Source organism: Prionailurus bengalensis, chromosome B1 (genome assembly GCF_016509475.1).
Source record: "Prionailurus bengalensis isolate Pbe53 chromosome B1, Fcat_Pben_1.1_paternal_pri, whole genome shotgun sequence".
Classification (NCBI taxonomy): domain Eukaryota; kingdom Metazoa; phylum Chordata; class Mammalia; order Carnivora; family Felidae; genus Prionailurus; species Prionailurus bengalensis.
Genome location: NC_057344.1, coordinates 83,233,297 through 83,254,437, shown reverse-complemented (window position 1 = coordinate 83,254,437; position 21,141 = coordinate 83,233,297). Strand labels below are relative to the sequence as shown.

At 39.0% G+C, this 21,141-nt stretch overlaps 1 protein-coding gene, 2 non-coding genes and 1 pseudogene across 3 annotated transcripts in view; 3 read left to right on the top strand and 1 right to left on the bottom strand.

Annotated features, from left to right (window-relative positions):
• The window catches only part of FREM3 (FRAS1 related extracellular matrix 3), an 88,171-nt gene that overhangs the window by 41,701 nt on the left and 25,329 nt on the right, over positions 1-21,141 (bottom strand). The window lies entirely within an intron of this gene.
• Positions 694-799, top strand: LOC122479239. Its single transcript, XR_006296303.1, has one exon. It is a non-coding gene; the product is annotated as a U6 spliceosomal RNA (small nuclear RNA).
• On the top strand, positions 4,144-4,263 carry LOC122479290. The gene has a single exon (XR_006296335.1). It is a non-coding gene; the product is annotated as a small nucleolar RNA SNORA15 (small nucleolar RNA).
• LOC122475988 lies at positions 14,067-14,436 on the top strand (annotated as a pseudogene).

Here is a 21,141-nt window from a genome sequence, read left to right as displayed (position 1 = left end):
CTATTATTAGTAAGTTCCTTTTTTCTCCTTCATGAGTCAGGAGAATGAATTATTAAGAAAAGAACTATGTAGAATGAAATTAATGCTATAATGTTCTAAACAGAACATATAAGCTCATAATGGGGGATGCAGGATGGGGGTAAACAGGACCAACATGTCCCAAGTGCCTGATACATGTGGAGCTCTGGGCTAGGAAGTGTGCAATCTGCCAATGTGAAAGAAGAAAAATAAGAGACAAACAAGATGGAAGAGATAGGAGTCAGGGAATAGGAACTGACAGGACCAGTCTGGACGAGGAAAAGATCTGAGTGCACAGTGAGGTGAATAGAAGTAGAAAAGTGAATTTTGGAATGGCAATGGCTTAGAAAGCAATTGGAAGTAATAATGGAGAAAAATACCCAACTGCAGAATTTCAAGCTTCTTGAATTGAAGGGCATAATGCATTTACATTTTCATAATTATCTCCCATTGAGTTTTTTAAAAAAGGAAATATATCCTAAGTGTTTTACCCAATTACTATATTCAGGAAGATCTAATTTTGATGTAACTTAGGTACCAATTTTGGTTTCTGATATAATCTCTTCTTTTCAAATGAAATGATTGAAAAACACCTTAAAATGAAAAATAGATTATGTATTGCTAAAGACAATTTTGAAAATACATCTAAAATAAATGCTTACTCTCATGCTTGCTTTGGCAGCACATATACTAAATATAGTAAAACTGGAACAATACAGAGAACATTAGCATGGCCCTGTGTGAGGATGACACAGGAATTCATGAAGCATTCCATGTTGAGAAAAAAATAAAAACAAAAAACAAATAAATGCTGACTCTCAAATGAGTCAAATCAAGTACTAAATGATAAGGTAGCAGTCATTGTCAAATGTTAATAGCTTATGGCCTTGAGCCTGAAAAAAGATTTAATTGAATAGGATATTTGATCTCAAATGTTTAATAATCACCCAATGAACATCTAATATCATACTCATGTTTTTTAATACTCCATGACATTTTCAAATAGCTTCATTGTCATAAGCATTTAACTTCTACAGCCACCAACTTTAAAATGTATCTGACTTCCATAAGCACCACCTCATCATAATACCTATCACTATCAATTTTCACGTAGTGTCAGTTAATACCATTTTTCTTTGGAAAATGCTTCACAGTGCCTCATTGTGATGAAATGTGTTTGAGGCTTGATGCGTACAGCTAAGTTGCATGTCTACAGAATAGAACTATGATAAATATAATGTATTCTTCCCCAGTAGAGGTATAATTTCAGGGAAAAGAAAGTAACTTGAGATAGAAGAATTAACAAAATTAGGTAAGAGAAAAAGTCAAATTGCATGAGACCAACTTCCATTTTTTTTCCCTAGCTGTCTCCAGTGTTCCTGGAGTTGTGAGTAGCAATTTAAAACCATGTTCTTTGTTGGGTGAGATATGCCACATCCCCTTCCTGCACAAGGATATTATTCCACCCTCTTTTCTTTTGCATAATTCACTTCTATTCAGTAACTCCATGGGCCTGCCTGATTCTTCCTTCAGTGATTCAGGGTGTGGCCACCCATGACCCAAAGCAGGGGAGGAGAGGTGGCCCTCCTTTTGGAGTCCCCAACACACAGGTGCATGTCCATTCTCTTCTTGAGGAAAAACAGGTTGTTTTGTGCAAATCACGTTTTTCAGAAAAGGAGGGGAAAACTAAAAAGCAAACAGATGAGCTATCTACAGTCATTTCTCTCATTGTGTTCTTCTAAGCTACAGCAATGTTACTTCCCAGACAGTGTTTCTATATTCACTTATGCAGTCTTTGGAAATGTGTGGGCAGGTGATGGAGGAAGGGATCTTTGTGTTCACCGCCAGGTGGGAGGGGCTACAGGGGCGGCAGGTGTAATGCAGTGTGACAGAGGTGTTTGGTATTCTTTTTGGAGATGTCCCCAAACTGTCTTGATGATATATTTGCTCTCCATTTTGAAGAATAAAACCCAACACGCTATTGCTATGTATGACAATACAAGTTATCTGTGCCCTTTCTCGCCTTCTTAAAATAGAGTTCTTCAATATTACTGCAGTGGAAGCAGGGGGAAAAAGTAAAGACCAGAAGCTTTTCTTCGATTGTTTCGCATGCCTCTATAGGGGCACCACATCCTGCCCTTCACACAAAACAAAACTACCTGAAGTACTCTCAAAGCAAGACTTTAGAATATTAAAAAAAGGATGAGACTCTATTAGCAGAAGTTTCCAACTAGGAGGAAAGAAAAAATACACCAATTGCATGATCACATGCAATGGCCATTTCTCTTTGGGAGTTGGGGCTCCACATGGCATAACTGGAAGGGAGAAAACATTGTGCCTTCTCCCTTCTCAAGACTCTATAGGATTCAAGGAGGATGTTGAAGCAAACTCTTCCTTCCAGAGAATGTAATGTAATGTAATGTAATGTAATATTATGCAATGCAATGCAGACCAATGCAATATATATAGCAAATTCCTCTTTGGAGATCAGAACAATCTTTCTCATTTTTGGATACCATCTAGATAGAGCCAGAGAAAGCTCAGGGTCTTTCTCAGAACCTCATTATTTTTTCTCTCCAAAGAGGGATGGAATTAAAACCTTTCTGAGTTCCTTCAGGTTTACCATTCCCTAGTTCTTTCTGTCCCCCTTGGTAGGTGGCACTGTCACAGCAATAAAGAAAACATATTAATTTATTATGTCCCAGTTTGGAAAAATAGTATTACTCAGCATAAGTTGGTGCAACTTGATAAATCAAATGCAAACTTTAAGCTCTCAGGAGGCTTATCCACATGTGAGGAGGATGAGTTCTTGGGAAGGCACACCAACTATCTGGGTACAGAGGTGCACTGGCACATCCAGAGGTGTGATCTTAACCCCACTGGCATATTACAACTGAATCCTTTAATATCTGAGATCTCATGTGAAAATCCAATGCTTACCACCACTTTGAATACAGGGACGGGCATACATGACATTTGACAAGTGAAGTGCCTATAGTTCAGTAATTGTGCCTCACTCAAGGTCACATAGCTAGTCAATAAATCTAAAAGTATGCAAAGCCCTCCATGGTCTGGATTCTTTCCACCATGGCTCCCCACCCCCCGTCATCTCCTACCTCTCTTGCTGCCTTTGGAGCCTATGAGTTAGCTTATTCTAAGTTATGTGCAGTTTGTGAAGCTAACGGTGAAGCTAAAAATTCTTAGTCATCCTTCAAGGCCCAGTTTGAACATTGCTCCTTGGAAAAACTTCCCTGGGTGATGGTTCATCTCTGTCACTCATGCACATATCTCTTTGCTAGTACTTGAGTGAATTGTCTCTATGTCTGGTTCTCTTTCCATATCAGTAGCTTATTTTCATTATGGAGTTCCTAGCCCTTGGCAAAGATCCTAGAAATTACAGGGCTCAATAAATACTTGTTGAATGACTGACTGCCTCCTGGAGAAAAACTGACCTAAACATAGATTTAAAGAATAGAATGAGCACTGCCAATAATTTGACCTAGGTGCAGTTTGTAAATATATTACCTTGCTTCATAAAAATGTAGATAATGGTTTTTAAAAAATGTAGTGATATCATAGCATGGACCTGTGGTTTTATTCTAGTTAGAAAGGGAGTCAGAACCTGCAATCCAGGTTGTTATCCTCTTAGCTTAGAACTACTTCTGCAAAATACTGTGTGCACAGGCTGTGAACTGATCTTTAAACTTGAGGGTCTAGTTCTAGAGACATCTTAAAAAAAATAATAACAATACTCTTTCACAGAGGCACTTGGGTGGCTTATCGGTTGAGCATCTGATTTTGGCTCAGGTCATGATCTTGTGGTGAGTTTGAGCCCTTCAACGGGCTCTGTGCTGACAGCTTAGAGCCTGGATCCTGCTTTGGATTCTGTGTTTCCCTCTCTCTCTGCCCCACCCTGCTCGTGCTGTTTCACTCACTCTCAAAAATAAATAATAAAACATTAAAAAACTAAAAAAATATTCTTTTACATTTCCATAGTATATATTATTTAACTCCTCCTCCCCCCCCACCATAGTCCAGTGTTCTGCTCATGTTCTAGAAACTGATCACATAACACTGGACATATAGGTTTGTGCTTGATTGGCATTAGAAATGAGATAGTATAAGGCATGGCTGAATACTTTGTTCTTTATCTCAGTAATTGATGCAGCCAGACACCATGCAAAAGTAAAGTCTTCCCTTTGAAATGTCTGTGATAACTGATAATGGATAAAGAAGATGTGATATATACATCTACATCTACATCTACATATACATATACATACACACACACACACACACACACACACAATGGAATGCTACTGGGCAATGGGAAAGAATGAAATCTTGCCATTTGTAACAACATGGATGGAACTGGAGGGTATTATGCTGAGTGAAGTCAGAGAAAGACAGATACCATGTTTTCACTCATATGTGGAATCTGAGAAACTTAACAGAAGACCATGGGGGAAGGGAAGGAGAAAAAAATAGTTTCAAACAGAGAGGGAGGTAAACCATAAGAGACTCTTAATACAGAGAACAAGCTGAGGGCTGATGGGGGGGAAGGTGGGGAGGAGGGGAAAATGGGTGATGGACATTGAGAAGAACAATTGTTGGGATGAACACTGGGTGTTGTATGTAAGTGATGTATCATGGGAATCTACTCCTGAAGCCAAGAGCACACTGTATACACTGTATGTTAGCTAACTTGATGATAAATTATATTTAAGTAAATAAATAAATATTTTATGAATTAATGAAAACATAAACATAAACAAACAAACAAACAAACAAACACAAAAAATAAATAAAATAGCTGTGATGGTATGCTGAGATTTTTTTTTATAGCACATTATATTTTAAAAGTGGACAGAAATAAATGAACTAATGCTAGGGGCTTGCAAGGACTTCCAAGTACTGGTTAAATTGGGCCACTTTGCTCTTTGACATGTTGCTTACATTGCTTTCAAGTGCGATACTAACATTGTGGTGGTTATACTGAATTCTCAAGAAATGGATAGCTTTTATATACGTGTTTTCATTTTCTTAAGAATGATTCTACAGTTTTATTTGCTTTGTAGCTTAGCATTTCTCTCCTTCCCCACAACCCAACAGAAAAAAAAAAAAGAAATGAGATAGTATAATAAAAATTGTTATGTATGTGTAATGAAAGTAATATTTCCTGAAAAGCCATAATACACTCTATGCCTTAGGAAGATGTGATTCCAACCAAACCAAGTCCCTACAGTTTTTTATAGGTGTTCAACACAGGACACATCCCCCAGGGTGGCTACTCTAATGTCAGCTAAAAGCAGCTCTGAAATAGTGGGCTTGAAAATCAGAATCACTTATTCTCCTACAAAGAAAGAGACAAATGTCACATCCCCATCTCAGCTTATGTCTACAGTCAGCCCAAAGGAGATAGAAGAGTGTTTCAAGAGCAATTTGATTTGGAAGTGTTGGGAAAGGAGGAGTCACGTGAAAAAAGGGTCAAAAGGAAGCTCTGCAGAGACATAAAAATAAAGTTCTACTCAACACGGCCCAGAACGTAGAGCCAAGTATATTCATATATCCTTGTAAGTGGGTTTGGCCAAACCTTGGAACCATCTAACTAAGCTCTAAATGAATGGGGAATGACATCTGGTAGAGTTCTTCTTAAGGTCTGACAAGACAGTAATTAGGGAGGAAAGGTTGGAAGGTAAAGTAAACTGCAGGCTAGCTCTGTGTCATCTCCATTGTTAGTCCAGGCCTTACAAAAATGGGCAAGCCAGAGAGCCAACAAATGTCATTAGCCTAATTCTTGGAAAGTACTTATCAGGCAAAGAATATACGTTGAGCTTTTATTTTCCCAGGGGAAACATTCAATTTGTCAGTAATTCCTCTCTGCCAGACCACAAGTCAACAATTGCTAGATAAATGAAAAGCTTCCACTCAACTTACAAACTCTTGGGTAAAGTATTTATTTTCTAGAAATAAGAGTGCCTTTTTTTTATAGCACAAGCTATAAATGGTCCCAATAGGTTCCACTAAAGCAATCAAATGCCAAATACATAAATCTTACAGACCCTTATGGAAAATGGAAGTGTCTCTGTTACACAACATGTTGAATGAGACTATAGATTCACAGAATAAAAAATGGCAGAATAGGTCATAGCTAATAGGTCAGTGACAGACTAAACCCATTGCTGTAGTAATGGTAAGGGAAATTCAGTGTAACAATCACTTGAGATATACTTTATGAAGACAAAATTTGTTTTGAAGACTTTGGATTATATGCTTTCTGAATTATGCTGTTGCATAATTTGACCTTGGCTCCTATTATATATAATGGTCAGGAGATACTCAACTGTGAAAAGAAATGTTGTGGGTGAGGTTTAACACACACAGATGTGTGTGCGTGTGTGTGTGTGTGTGTGTGTGTGTTTGCTTTGTCAAAGTCTTTCTCTGTTTCCTTCATCCTGCCTTTCCTGTATATCTGCCTCTCCTCGATTTCCACTTCATCTTTGTGTTTACATGAGCTCTTTCCAGCTTCTAGAAGACTAGTTAGTATTTGTATATACTATATTTAAAAAATTTAAAACGGAATGAATGGTGATTCCATAAGCAGCATCTAAAAAGAGGCTTCTCAGTTTATTCTTTGCCTGGACTATACCAAAGGGAATCTAATCTAGTAGCTCCCTTGAAGTTTACAAAACAATTTCAAGGTAATGCTTTATTCCCATGTCTTTCACTGAACATGCTGAAACATAAAAATGGGTACAACCTCTGAGGTCATTTTCGGTCTTCAGGTCTATGATTCTAAGTGGGCATAATAATGATACTGATAGTAGTTTTTACAATTTCACTCTTTTTAAAATAAGATGAAAGCTCAATCTTTAGGGCATATAATTTCTTTTAAAAAGTGTTCCTTGGGGTTTATAAGGAAAGGAAATATTTTCCAACTCAGAGCATATGAATTTTATGGCACCAACCATAGAACAAAAATATGATGGCCCCTTAAGCCAAGGTCCTTTGCCCAGCATGATTTTCCACAGTTACATTACACTACATGGACTTTTGGTTTTCCTAGGCAGGCCCAGGCAGAAGTCATGAATCAAGGATCAAAATATGCTATTTCTATCAAGATTATCCTTTCCAAAATTATTTCCATAATTTTCCAGATTCTGGATTTCTTTCTATGTATTAATACTGGCTGACACAACAGACTGGGAATAAGTATCACTAGGGAACAGAGGAGAAACACTTCTTAAGACACATGTGGCTGCTTTTCTCATACAGCACGTGCACGAGATTCCAGTGGTGCTGAAGGCGGATCTGTAGTCTGCTTCAAGAGGAGAGCAACCCAACATGTACCTTAATGTTTATAGCAGCACTATCAACAATAGCCAAAGTATGGAAAGAGCCCAAATGTCCATTGACTGATGAATGGATAAAGAAGATGTGGTATATCTGTCTATATCTATGTCTATATCTATATCTATATCTATCTATATCTATCTATGGCTTTATACACACACACACACACACACACACACACACACTGGAATATTATTCAGCCATCAAAAAGAATGAAATCTTGACATTTGCAACAATGTGGATGCAACTAGAGTGTATTATGCTAAATGAAATATGGCAGTCAGAGAAAGACAAATGTCATATGATTTCACTCATACCTGGAATTTAAGAAAGAAAACAGATGAACATAGGGGAAGGGAAGGAAAAATAAGATAAAAACAGAGAGGGAGGCAAACCATAAAAGACTCTTAAAGATAGAAAACAAACTGAGGTTGCTGGAGGGGTGGTAGGTGGGGGGATGGGCTAATGGGTGATGAGCATTGAGGAGGGCATTTGTTAGGATGAGTACTGGGTGTCATATATAAGTGATGATTCAGTGGGTTCTACTCCTGAAGCCAATAGTATACTGTAAGCTAATTAACTTGAATTTATTTGTTTATTTTTAAAATGTTTATTTATTTATTTTTGAGAGAGAGAGAACACAAGAAGGGGAGGGACAGAGAGAGAAGGAGACACAGAATCTGAAGCAAGCTCCAGGCTTTGGGCTGTCAGCACAGAGCCCGGTGTGGGCTTAAACTCACCAACTGTGAGATCATGACCTGAGCCGAAGTCAGACTCTTAATTGACTGAGCCACCCAGGTGCCCCATTGAATACTTATTGAAATAAGTAAGTAAGTAAGTAAATCAATCAATAAATAAAGTTTTTGGCAAAACTGTTACTGTGATGTAAGTTAATTTTACGTGTCAACAAAAAAGATGATGCCCAGTATTTTTGACAAACACTAGTCTAGACATTGCTGTGAAGGTATTCTTTCGCTGTGATCAATGTTTACAATCAGTTGAATTTAAGTAAAACGGAATGTGGGTGTGGCTTTCATCCAATCAGCTGAAGGTCTTAGGAGCAATGACAGGTTTCCCCAAGAAGAAGCAATTCTAACTCAGACTGCAACATAAAAACCTGCCTCAGTTGCCCACTTGCTGGCCTACCCTGCAGATTTAAAATTTGCCAGCTCTACAACTGTGTGAACCAATACTCTGTTTCTGTCTGTCTCTCACACACACACATTTCCTATACCTCTTCTACTCCTACTGTTCTGTGTTTCTGGAGAACAGTGACTAATACAGTCACCATAATACCTGCCCCCTCCCCCTTTTTTCCTCTGATACATTAAGCTTTTCTGAAACTATTCTAGATGCAAGCATCTCCCAACATGTCCTTTTAATCATATTTAGATGTTGGGACCCTGTCTTCCTGTTTTGTTTGCTTGTTTTAAATTTTTTTTTTTCAACGTTTATTTATTTTTGGGACAGAGAGAGACAGAGCATGAACGGGGGAGGGGCAGAGAGAGAGGGAGACACAGAATCGGAAACAGGCTCCAGGCTCTGAGCCATCAGCCCAGAGCCCGACGCGGGGCTCGAACTCACGGACCGCAAGATCGTGACCTGGCTGAAGTCGGACGCTTAACCGACTGCGCCACCCAGGCGCCCCTTGTTTGCTTGTTTTAATTTAGTCAGATGCATTTAGCACACAGCCATTGCAACATGAATTCTCTGGGAAGAATTTTTCCCTTTCCCCAGTGACAGAGACGAACCATTTTGATCTACCTAATTTGCCCAAAGAGCTTTTATGAAGCTTTAAACTCAGATCCTTCAAAAAAGACAATATTAGATGGAAAAGAAAAATCTATGTTTATAAAACTGACCAAACCTGTACAACTGCTTGGAAATGCTAGGAAAGTTTAGAGATATAACACAAAGGTTTAAAAGTGTTTTTATATAAAATATACCTAATATCCATTCAAAAATCCTCTGGGGAAAAACTTGAGTTGTAGAAGGGATGCATTTGCACTCATTACTTAAAGCGTTAGGATATATCCTGATATATTTTCTGGAACTAAGGATTACGATTTTTTTTTAAAACCTAAATTCTGTGGCTTACAAATCTTAGTTTTACAAAATAGAGTTAATTTCACATTTTAATTAGGATAGTAAAACAAGAGAATGCCATTGATGGAAAAAAATGTATCAGAACAAGTTTCTATGACTGTTACATTTCCCTGAACGTTCTAAATGCATTTGATTGCAGTTGTAGATTCTGCCTCACCGGTGTGAAAATATTAGCTATATCTGAGCTGCAGAGCAACTCCTCATTGTAACTAAGTTTTCTTTAGTTAAACTCATGTTCCATATCCCCTGCTGGATGTGATGCTCTTCCTCTGCTCGTCCTGTTCATCAGGCAACCTCTGATCAGCACTGCAGTCTTTGGAAAATCTCTGGATTCCTCCTGATACCATACGTGGGTATACAGACTCTTGTTTATTTTTCCTTTGTGGAAGTTAAATTAATGCCAACCCAGGGAAAGAGAAATGTTGACTGGGAGTGTTAACAAGACCCTTCACAAGATTTAAATTCTCATTACCTTGAGGCATCAATAGATACCCACTGAACATACTTTTTTTCTATTCTTTATCCATACTTCCCATACTTCCCCCTTCCTGCCCAGTTTGAGAAAAGTTTAAGGTATGCACCATGATGGTTTGATTTATATAGATTGTGAAATGATTACAATAGGTTCAGCTAATGTCTACTTTCTTATATAGGTACAATAAAAAGTAAATAAAGAAGAAAAGAAAAAAAGGAAAAAAAAAATTCTTCTTGTGATGAGAGCTGTTAGGATCAATCTATTCTCATGGGAACTTTCCTGTATATTGTACAACAGTGTTAACTGTGTTCATCATGTACATTACATCCCTAGTGCTTATTTATCTTGTAACTAGAAGCTAGTACTTTTTGACTACCTTCTTCCAATTCTCCCTCTCCCAACAATTCACCTCTGGTAAGTCTAATCTCTTTTTTCTTTTTTTAGATTCCACATTTAAGTGAGATCGTACAGTATTTTTCTTCCTCTGTCTGGCTTATTTCAGTTAGCAAAATGCCTTCAAGGTCCATCCATGTTCTTGCAAATGGTAGGATTTCCCTGTTTTATGGCTAAATAATATTACATTGTGTATATATACCACAACTTCTTTATCCATTTGTCCATTGATGGACACTAAGGTTGTCTCCATGTCTTGGCTATTGTAAATAATGGTGCTGTCAATGTGGGGATGCACAGATCTTTTTGTTAATGTTTTTGTTTCCTTTGAATATTTCCAGAAGTGGAATTGCTGTATCATATGTTATTTTTAGGAGTTTTGAGGAACCTCCATACTGTTTTCCTTAGTGACTGTCTTACAATCCCACCAGTAGTGCACAAGAGTTCCCTTTTGCCATATCCACGCCAGCATTTGTTATCTCTGGTGTTTTTGATCATGGACATTCTAACGGGCATGAGGTAATGTCATTGTGGTCTTGATTTGCATTTCCCTAATGACTAGTGATGTTGAGCATCTTTTCATGTGCCTGTTGACCTTTCATATATCTTCTTTGGAAAAATGTCCATACAGGTCCTTTGCCCACTCTTTCTTTCTATCTTTCTTTCCTTCTTCCTTGCTTGCTATTGAGTTGTATGAGTTCTTTATATATTTTGGATATTAACTCCTTACCAAATCTATGGTTTGCAAATTCCCCCCCCCCCATTTCATAGGTTATCTTTTTCACTTTCTTGATAGTTTCTTTTGATTTTGTGGCTTGCGCTTTAGATGTCATATCTGAAAAATCATTACCACTGCTCATGTTAAGAACTTTGTCCCTATGTTTTCTTCTAGAGTTTCATGGTTTCAGGGATTACATTTAAGTCTATAATCCATTTTTTTAAAGTTTATTTATTTATTTTGAGAGAGAGAGAGAGAAAGAGAGAGTGCACACACATGTATGCACAAAAGCAGGGAAGGGGCAGAGGGAGGGAGAGAGAGAATCCCAAGCAGGCTCTGCACTGTCAGTGTGGAGCCAGTCATGGGGCTCCATTTCACAACTGTGAGATCATGACCAGAGCCCAAATCAAGAGTTGCACGCTTGACTGCTTAACTGACTAAACCCCTGTGATCCATTTTGAGTCAACTTTTATAAGTGGTTTAAGGTATGGGTCCAGTAATGGGTCTCATGGTGTTGAGATTGAGCTCCACAATGGGCTCCATGCTGGGCTTTGAACCTAGTTAAGATTCTCTCTCTCTCTCTCTCTCTCTCTCTCTCTCTCCCCCCCCCCTTGTCCCTCTCTTGCTCATACATGCTCATTCTCTCTCTCAAAATAAAAATAAAAATAAAAATTGAAAGCTGTATACAAATCTTTCTCTCACCTGTTTGTCATTGCATATGAAACTATATATGTAATACATTGTTAATACATGATTGTTAATACATGAGCCTCCATGTACTTGCTTTGATAGTATAGATAACAGAATTGCTCCAGTTTGTTTAATGGCAAATCAAGATTCTGTTTTCACACTGGTTAGCATCTTTTGTTGCTTCTTGGTGTAAGTTCTAGGACCAGTTCATGGGACTTGCATAAAACTTAGAAGAAAACAACCGGTTGTTGAAATTGAACAAACCAATCTGTGACATCTACTTTCATGGCTTGGGCTTGGTAAAACAGGAAGCTAGTTGGGGGTATTCTATATACATTAGTTATGCTCTTTCTCTCCTTGTTCCTAAGTATTGCTCTTGTCATGTCAATTGTTAACAGAATCATAAACATTGCACCATCACTATTCCAACCATCTGATGATTCTGTAACAAAAGGAATCTGAAGGGACTCTGATAAAGACAGTGATATTTTATAAAATTAGCCCCCCTCATCAAAATTGTGGTGTAGACCTGAAAATCTGATAATTTGCCTATCCTTCTGTAATCACTGTGTTTTGTCTAGATAGATGAAAATTAATAGGAGGGACTATAAATGAACTTTGTACCTGTGACAGCTCTTGCCTAGGAGATATCAAAAGTGGATGTTGTATCTCCCACAGTTGGTTCTAAACAGCCTTAGCTGAAACTGCTATGAATTTAAAGCACCCACCAGCTAAAGATGAACAATGATTGGTATGTTAGATCCTCACCAGACCCAAATGAAGAGTCTTCTGTGACCAATGAAAAATGTGACTTGTTTTAAGCAGTTATATCAGTACTACGGAGTCATTTCACCCTCTCTTGTATGTAAGCTTTGGTCCCTAATTAGCACAAACACAGTGAACTTCCCCTTTCTGGGATACATGGGTCCCTGACTTCTCCTCTTTAGTGAACCACCCTGAATTTCCTCACTGATGTGTATTTCCTTGCCTGGCAAGTCACTAGACTCAGTGCTCCTTTATTTGACCACTGCAGTGGTCTCAGTATTTCTTTTAAAAACATTCATATTCTCTATATTACTCACTATTTAAATAGGAGATAACTCTATCTAGTTTGTGTGTGTGTGTGTGTGTGTGTGTGTGTGTGTGTTTCCAGAAGCACAGATAGCAATATAACTCCACCATGTTAAACAAAAAACAACAGAATTCTTAAATGGTTTTTAAAACATGTCCCCCTCCCACCCCCCTGTTTAAAATGTTGCTAGTTTTCCTCTAATTGTTACAGACTCTGGAAACAAAGACTTAATGTTCATCATTAGACAGTTTTTCTATCATCCACTAAATTTCTTCAAGCATTTGGCTTGCTGTACATAAACCAAGCGAGATAGAATCTTTTGATTTCCTGTGAATTCAATAGGAGCTCATAGGATGGGTTAAAACACATTACAAAAGATCAACATCCCAATTCTCAAAAACCAAATACTTCAGATAAGATGGCTCAGAGTTGCACTTGGTAAGCACCCTGGTGCCCATAATAGGGATGCGCACATTCAGAGGCACAGCACAGGATGCTGGGATCTGGAGAGCCCTAGAATTAATTTACTAACAGAGAGTAACTGCTTTTATTTCCGTGGGTACTGATTAGTAAAGTGGCCAACTAAATATTATATATCTATTTCTTTTATTAACGACTTCATTGGACCTTAGAAAGACCCGGGTTCTATATTAATTAGAATTGTGAGAACCCAATAAGGACATTAGAAAGTCACTTGACCTGTAAGAAAGAAAGAAAGAACACTCTAAAATCAAGTCTATTTCTCTCTATACCTCTAAGAAGATAAAGGAGGAGAGGAAGGGACAGACCTACAGGGCAAGAGAATCAGTTAAGCACTTAATGGAATTGTGGACTTTAAGTCAATATTATTATATTTTCATTTCAATGGACCAGTTGTTAGCACTACATTTATTTTAGTCTCTGAATGACTAACAGTTTAAAATTTTTTCTATCTTTTGTATTTTTGCATTAGTCCCCAACTGCGTATAGCATCTCACCATTTTGTGCTTCATATTAAACCAGTGCAAAGTGCCAGTTTCCTCCCTGTTTATTTGGTTTTCCTGGTGTGCTCTAAAGACGTGATTTTAAAAAGAACTAAACTATTCATTCAAATGGACTTTTTCCTGCCCTTAGAAGAAAAGAATAATACATAAAGAGTTTTAAAAGCCATAACAAACAATAGAAAACAGAGCTAGCAAAAGTAATGGGATGTAGAAATCAATCCCATCCAGTTTCTGGACTCAGACCTAGTTTGTGATGACATGGCTAAATGCACCAAGAAGGTTGGAATCATCAGTAAACATGGAAGTCATTATGGTGCCTCCCTCAGGAAAATGGTGAAGAAAATTGAAATTAGTCAGCAAGCCAAGTACACTTGCTCCTTCTTAGGCTAAACCAAGATGAAAAGACAAGCTGCGGGGATCTGGCACTGTGATTCCTGCATGAAAACAGCAGCAGGTAGTACCCAGACCTACATCACTACTTCTGCCATCACAGTAACATCTGCCATCAGAAGACTGAAGGACTTGAGAGGCCAGGAGCAGCTCCACCATTTGAAACATTGCTAGTCTATAATAAATGAGTTAGTTTATGTAACAGACCAAAAAAAAAAAAAAAAGAAAAAAAGAAGGAAAGAAAGTAAGAAGGAAGAAAAGAAAGAAAAGGAAAAGAAAGGAAAGAAAAAAGAAAGACATCACATTCAGTCCCTTTGGGTGTTGTGAGTTGGATGGATTGAGGTAAAGACCATGCATGTTTGCTATGATGCTGACACCAATTCCAATGTGTAATTTTTCCAATACTACCAGGCAATTCTCTGACACCAGCTGTGTATCCTACAATTCAAGTCATTTCTGACACTATCTATCCCAAGAGAGCATCAGATCCCACAGGGTAAGGGCCCTGTCCCACAAGACTGCCCTCACTTTAGATGACAATTGCAAGTCTAGATTGTCACCTGTGCTTCTGACCAACTGGCTATAGATGGGAGGTCCCAATGACTCCCTCTTGGGTTCAACTAATTTGCTAGAGTGGCTCACAGAACTCAGAGAAATATTTTACTTACTAGATTACCGGTTTATTATAAAAGGGTATGACTCAGAAACAGCCAGGGTAGGGGGTGCAGAGCTTCCTTGCCTTCTCTGAGGGTGCCACTCTCCCAGTACCTCTACATGTTCACCAACCTGGAAGCTCCCCTAATTAATAGGCCCTTTGGGTTTTTATGGAGGCTTTGTTACATAGACATGATCGATTTAGTTTTTGGTCACTGATGATTGATTCAGCCCCTTTTCCCTCCCTACAGGTTGTGGGGGGTTGAAAGGGTGGAACTGAAATTTCTAACCCTCTAAACACAAGATTGGCTCCCCAGTTAATCAGCCCCTATCCTTAGGTGCTTTCTAGAGTCGCCTCAGTAACATAACAAACGATACCTTGACTATTCTCTTTACAGGAATTCAAGGGGGTTTAGAAGCTTGGTTCCAAAATAGGGAGAAGATCAAATCTATACTTTTTTTCTTAAACGTTTATTTATTTATTTATTTAACTTATTTCCTTTTTATTTTTTAAAATTTACATCCAAATTAGTTAGCATATAGTGCAACAATGATTTCAGGAGTAGATTCCTTCGTGTAATGTTTATTTATTTTGAAAGAGAGAAAGAGAGACAGAGAGAGAAAAGAGAGAGAGAGACTCCTGAGCAGGCTCTGTGCTGCCAGCACAAAGCCCAGCATGGGGCTTTATCTCATGAACCATGAGATTAGACCTGAGCCAAATTCAAGAGTCAGACACTTTACTGACTGAGTCACCCAGTCGTCCCATGTATTCCTTTTTTTTTTAAGTTTATTTATTTATTTTTGAGAGAGAGAGAGCGCATGCACACAAGTGGGGGAGGGGCAGAGAGAGAGAGAAGGAGACAAAGAATATGAAGCAGACTCCAGGCTCTAAGTTGTCAGCACAGAGCCCAACACAGGCCTCGAACCCATGAACCATCAGATCATGACCTGAGCAGAGGTTGGACACTTAACTGACTGAGCCACCCAGGTGCCTTACTCCTATGTATTCTTAGTACAAATCACAATATCATACCTGCCTGCTTGTTCTTAATGACATGAAGAGCTTGGAAAAAAAAGCTGCATAATTGATCCTAGCATCCAGCAAATCTGAAGGTTACCTCTATTCTTTTATATTCTGGGCATACATTATAAGACATAGTAAAACTGAAACACAAGTGGCTCTGACATAATTATTAGAGAGTGGTTCCTGTATTAGTACTTTACTGTCATGTAAAAATTGCCACAAACTTAGAAGCTGAATAAAGCACACACACATTATCCTACAGCTTCAATGGACCAGGAATACAGACATGGCTTAGCTGAGTCCCTGGCTCAGGGTCATAAGACGGCAACCACAGTGTTAGCTGGACTGCATCCTTATCCAAAGCCTTGAGTAGGAAGGATCTGCTTCCAAGCTCATTCAGATTATTGACAGAATTCATTTTCCTGTTGTTGTGTGACTAACAGTCCCAGTTTCTTACTGGCTATTGGCTGGATGCTGCCCTCAGCTTCTAGAGGTCCCTTGAAGTTTCCTGCTGATGAGGGACCATAAGACAGGCTGAGGGCAAAGTACAAATTAGCACACTACCCCCCCTCCCCCAGGTGGTATATGTATGATGTTCCTTGGATACTCCTGGCTACCCCAAAACAGGAAGAGACAAAAAAAAAAAGGTTAAATTAATAAGAGTCACCACCAGTTTACAAGAAAAAAGACATCCCATCAATAGTCTAAAGTCCAGGAATTCCTTAACGTCCCAGTGTTAATGCTTTGCTAGAGGGAAAAACAACCTTAGCTTGACAATAGCTAGGCCTCCAGTAATCTGTGAATCTTTAGCATATGAAAATCACTTTGGAAACTTCCCTTTTGACTTTACCTCCCACAGTCCCATAGTATACAAGGAGCCACTCTTCACAACCCCAGTGCAGCTCTTTCTGCCCACTGGTCCTGTCTCCATGCTTTAATAAAATCACCTTTTTGCACCAAAGACATCTTCAAGAATTCTTTCTTGGTTGTCAGCTCTTAACCCCATGAACCCCACCAACACTCCAATACCCCATGACTGCCATGTGGATCTTTCAACATGTAGTTTGCAACATGGCTGTTTTCTTCTTCAAGGCCAGCAGAGAATCTTTCTAGTATGTGCTAGCAAGACAGATGCTGATTTAAATTCAGACTTAGAACAACACATTAAAGAATCTTTTGTCTACAAATTAACATTAGTAACTTTGAGTGAAATGAATAAGTAATAACATGATTGTTGGTAAGAATAAAAAGAAGAGATACATTGGAGTGAATGCAATGATTTCCAATCTTCTAGCTGTACTTGTTTTCCATTAAATGCGGCTTATATGTTTTGCCATATGATTTATAACCAGCTTCTTCCAGGCAACTATGAGTAAAGCAATGACATCCACTAATCCGGAGTGACCTGTTTTCCTTGGCATTTGGAACTACTGCCCGAACGAAGAGAAGACTCAACTTTCCTGAACTTGCCATACAACAACTCTTGAAACAGGATTTCCGAACTGCATTATGCTATACTGCTTTGCAGTGAGCTGTGCAGAGTATGCTCGGCTTAGTAATGACACAGGTCAGAGTTAAAGAGATATGTAAGTGAAGGAATCGGAGAAGCACAGAGGAAATGGCTGGTACGAATAGCCATAGGAGAGCTGTTCCTATTATTTCTATGTCAGGTGGTCCAAGCAGGGAACTGAGTTCTGATGGCACAGGCTGTAGCTAGTACGATAGGAAAAGATAGGATAAAATAGGCAGACAGGGACAGGATAGGACCTGAGGTCCCTGGGTGGGAAAAACACATATTTTGGAACAATGCTGGGAGTGTCTGACGACAGCAAACCGTCTCATGCGTAAGATTTCTCTTAAGAATGTGATAGACACCACCTACTCCCCCGCAAATTTGACAAAAGACCTAACCAAAAATAAGTAGTAGACCATAAAAACGTGTGACCCACAAGGAACGTAAGGCCATAGACCATCCCTCATACCATAGAAATGAGCCAATCAGGAATGAACAACGCAGCACCTAGAGCTATCAAGCCAATGAGGGCAGAACCTGAGAAGGAATGAGGGGGAAGGGAAGGGACGGCTGACCAGAACCTTATAAAATAAGGACGCTTGCCTATAGTCCTGGGGCATTCACTTTTGAATGTTCCCTCTCTGTAAAGAGAGCTTTCATACTATTCTTCCTCTCTGATCTTTTTTTTTTTTTTAATTTTTTTTCAACGTTTATTTATTTTTGGGACAGAGAGAGACAGAGCATGAATGGGGGAAGGGCAGAGAGAGAGGGAGACACAGAATCGGAAACAGGCTCCAGGCTCTGAGCCATCAGCCCAGAGCCTGACGCGGGGCTCGAACTCACGGACCTCGAGATCGTGACCTGGCTGAAGTCGGACGCTTAACCAACTGTGCCACCCAGGCGCCCCTCTTCCTCTCTGATCTTATACTCTAATAGACTTTTGCCTGCTGCTCATTTTGTGTCCACCTCTTCATTCTCCAAAGAGGCAAGACAACGATTTCCGGGTGTTGTGGTAAAACAATCCTGCGACACTAGGACCAAAAGACCCTGCAGAAACCTCTGTCAGAGACCCCTTCCAAATATCCGTTATACCATACACCAGCAGGTTCCTATTTAGGGCTCTTTTTCCTAACAAGTGAGTTCACAGGAGAGAAAAATTGGAGCTGCAAAGGAAAATCAATTTAAAGCTTGAAAGGTGAAATTGTGTAGAAAAAAATCACCCTTTCATGCTTAATTAATCATGGAAAATGTGTCTGCCAGCATGAAGCCATTTTATCAGAAAACAGGCCAGGTGAAACAGTTAAGGAAATGGCATTACCAATCCCAACACTGTCACACATGAGAAAACAAGAGAAGAGAAGCATTGCAGGGAGACAAAACTGTATTCAGTGGTTCATAAAATTGGAGTGTTTTACATCTAGAGAGTACTTTTTCATGAATATCTCCTCAGTGCTCTAAAATTAACATTTGGGATGATTTCTAATTACTGTAATTGTTTTGGTCGACTCAACTTTTAAAATAAAAGGCAAAGGTTTAACTTCTGTGAAATGCTTTACAGGTCTAATTTTGAAGGTTGTGGCAGGTAGTTCTAGATCTTTCATTTTGAGCAGAGATAAGAGAACTCTCTGGCCTCTGAGAAGTTTTAAATTAAAGGAACTATAAATTTGTTACTCTCATTACTTCTCAAACTTACTTAAACACAGGATTTTCTTTTTTCTTTTAATGCAACATCTTTTAACAACTAGTTCCATGGCCCTCCACTCAGGAAATACCAGTTAAATTATTTTCAAGTCCTTTCACAGCCATGTGAAAAAAAAAAAAAAATTCCATCCATCAGTGCTTCTCAAACCTCACACCAAAATAATCCTAAGGACATATAAAAGTGAATTTGTCCTGAGGAGGGGCAAGAACCAGGGACTTGGGGCATATAGCTATAGGCTATAAGCCGTGAAGTCTTAGAGATGTCTTAAAAATTCCCCGTGAAGCTTCATAATAGAAAAGCTTGTGTTAATAGGAAAGTAAAACTCTGCTCAAGGGATTTGTGCCAAATTTATTGAGTCTTCTCACTGCCCTCCTCTCCCCATGGACACAAACCCTGTATTAATGACTGGTATTACTTGCAGTAAGCATTATTGAAGTCATGAAGTCTCTAAAGAAAACAGACTACAGGGGCGCCTGCGTGGCTCAGTAGGTTAAGCGTCCAACTTCGGCTCAGGTCATGATCTCACGGTCTGTGAGTTTGAGCCCTGCATCAGGCTCTGTGCTGACAGCTCAGAGCCTGGAGCCTGTTTCAGATTCTGTATCTCCCTCTCTCTCTGCCCCTCCCCTGTTCACTCTCTGTCTCAAAAATAAATAAACGTTAAAAAAAAAGTTTTTAAAAAAATAAAAAAAAAGAAAACAGACTACAATCTTAGGTTACCGAGCCTCTCTGAAACGTACTTACTGCACTGCAGATTTCTCACCCTGTTGTGATGATAAATTTGCAAACAACTGACTTGTGCACACTTAAAAAATGCCTAGCCCTAAAATGTGTTTTCAAAAGAAATTCAATCGATTTTCTATTAGTTGACATTCATTATTAGTCTTCCAACTGTAATAAAGGGTTCCCCATGGCATCAGTGAGAACACATATTAAGCTCTGGGTTATTAAAACTTAGGGGAAGGGGCGCCTGGGTGGCGCAGTCGGTTAAGCATCCGACTTCAGCCAGGTCACGATCTCGCGGTGCGTGAGTTCGAGCCCCGCATCAGGCTCTGAGCTGATGGCCATCAGCTCAGAGCCTGAAGCCTGTTTCCGATTCTGTGTCTCCCTCTCTCTCTACCCCTCCCCCATTCATGCTCTGTCTCTCTCTGTCCCAAAAATAAATAAACGTTGAAAAAAAAAAAAAAAAAAAAAAAAAAAAAAAAAAAAAACTTAGGGGAAGGCTTCCAATCCTAGGTATACACCCGAGAGAAATGAAAACATTATTCATAATATCCAAAAAGTGGAAACAAGCCGAATGCCCATCAGCTGACAAAAGATAAATAAAAAATGGTATATCCACACCATAGAATATTATTCATCCATAAAAGGAATGATGTATTTCTATATGCTACAATGTGAATGAACTTTGAAAACACTATGCTAAGTGAGAGAAACCAGACAACAGGCCACACATTCCATGATTCCATTTATATGAAAAGTGCACGATAGGCAAATCTATAGAGACAGGAAGTAGGTTAGGGGTTGGCAAGGCCTAGGGCAGGCTAGGGGAAAATGACAGGCTAGGGGAAATGACTAGAGTGACTGCCAACAGGTACGGGTTTCTTTCTGGGGGAACGAAATGTTAGCAAACTAGATTGTGGTGATGGTTGCACAATCCTGGGAATATATTAATACCTTTGAATTGTGTACTTTATTCTTTTAAGTTCATTTTATTTATTTTGAGAGTGAGAGAGAGAGAGAGGATGGGGGAGGGCAGAGAGAGTGGGAGACAGAAAATCCCTAGCAGGCTCTGCACTGTCAGCACAGAGCCCGACCTGGGGCTCGAACCCACAAACCAACCACAGGATCATGACCTGAGCTGAAATCAAGAGTCAGACGCTTAACTGAATGAGCCATCCAGGTGCCCCACCATTAAATTGTGTACTTTAAATGGGTGAATTGTATAATACACAAATTATATCTCAATAAAGGTATTAAAATATTATATTAACATTTCATGTATTTTTATGTACCTAACTTTCATGTAAATAAATAGATTTTGCAACAAAAC